Here is a 1,345-nt window from a genome sequence, read left to right on the forward strand (position 1 = left end):
AAGTGCTCGTGCCCATGCAGAATTTTAAACGGGATCTGAAAAAAGGATAGACCAGATGAGTTCAACAAGGTTACAGGAGACAAGGTCAATACACAAAAATCAATTTTGTTTCTAAACACTTGCAATGAACAACCTGAAAAAAAAATGAATTTACAAATTCCATTTACAAAAGCATCCTAAAGACTAGGTAGGAATAAGTTGAACAAAGAAAGTGTAAAACTTACACTCTAAAAATTACAAGATGTCGTTGAAGGAAATTAAAGAAGACGTAAATAAATGGAAAGGCATCTCATGTTCATAGATGGGCAGACTTAATTAGTTAAAATGACAATACTCTCCAAAACGATCTACCAGATTCGACACCATCCTACCAAAATCCAAGCTGACTTCTTTGTAGAAACTGACAAGCTAATCCTAAAACATACAGGGAAATCCAAGATGACCCAAACAGCCAAAACAATGTTGAAAAAGAAAAACAAAGATGGGGGACTCACGTGTCCTGATTTGGAAACTTACTACAAGGCAACTAATCCGGACAGTGTAGAAACCGCATAAAGAGAGACCTATAGGGTCGCACAGCTCCGTGAATACACTAGAAACCCGGGCATCGTGCACCTAGGCGGTTCAATCACGTGGTATGTGATTACATCTCAGTAAGCTGGGGGGGTGGATAGAGGGAGCAAGTGTGAAAACGTCCCGCCCCCTTCCTCCAGCGGCGACGTCGCGGGGACGTGGGGATGCTCAGCTGCGGGGCCGCGAGGGCAGCGAGGGACGTGGGACGCGGGGACCACGACCGGCTGGGGCATCGCGCACAGCGCACGAAGTCAGCGGGAGGCGCGGGGATGGGGGGATGCGGGGTGCAGGACGGGGGCCTGCGGGGCGCGGGTCAGACGGGGTGTCTGGAGGCACGCAGAGAGGACACCTCGCGTCTAGGGTGAGCGGGGACACGGGGATGCGGGCTGGCCACCAGGGGACACGGGGACGCGGGGACGCGACTTGGCCACCAGGAGACACGGGGACGAGGGGACGTGGGGACACGGGGACGAGGGGACGTGGGAACGTGGGGACGCGGGGACACGGGGACGAGGGGACGTGGGGACGCAGGGACACGGGGACGCAGGGACGCGGATTGGCCACCAGGAGACACGGGGACGAGGAGACGCGGGGATCCAGGGACGCGCGCTTGGCCGCCAGGAGCCGCGTGCAAACCGGGGCGGGGGGCGCGCGCGGGGAGCACGGGCTGGCGGGGGTCCGGGGGGGTCCGGCGTTCGGGGAGCAGCCGCCAAGGGACCGCCCCGGCCCAGGACGGGACTCCCCAGTCGCCCGTTCAGCCGGCTCCGACCGG

At 57.2% G+C, this 1,345-nt stretch overlaps 1 protein-coding gene across 1 annotated transcript in view; it reads right to left on the reverse strand.

The window, feature by feature from the left end:
• The window catches only part of GPATCH1 (G patch domain containing 1), a 64,940-nt gene that overhangs the window by 4,131 nt on the left and 59,464 nt on the right, over window positions 1–1,345 (reverse strand). The window lies entirely within an intron of this gene.

Source organism: Propithecus coquereli, unplaced genomic scaffold (assembly GCF_000956105.1).
Source record: "Propithecus coquereli isolate 6110/MARCELLA unplaced genomic scaffold, Pcoq_1.0 Scaffold254, whole genome shotgun sequence".
Lineage (NCBI taxonomy): Eukaryota > Metazoa > Chordata > Mammalia > Primates > Indriidae > Propithecus > Propithecus coquereli.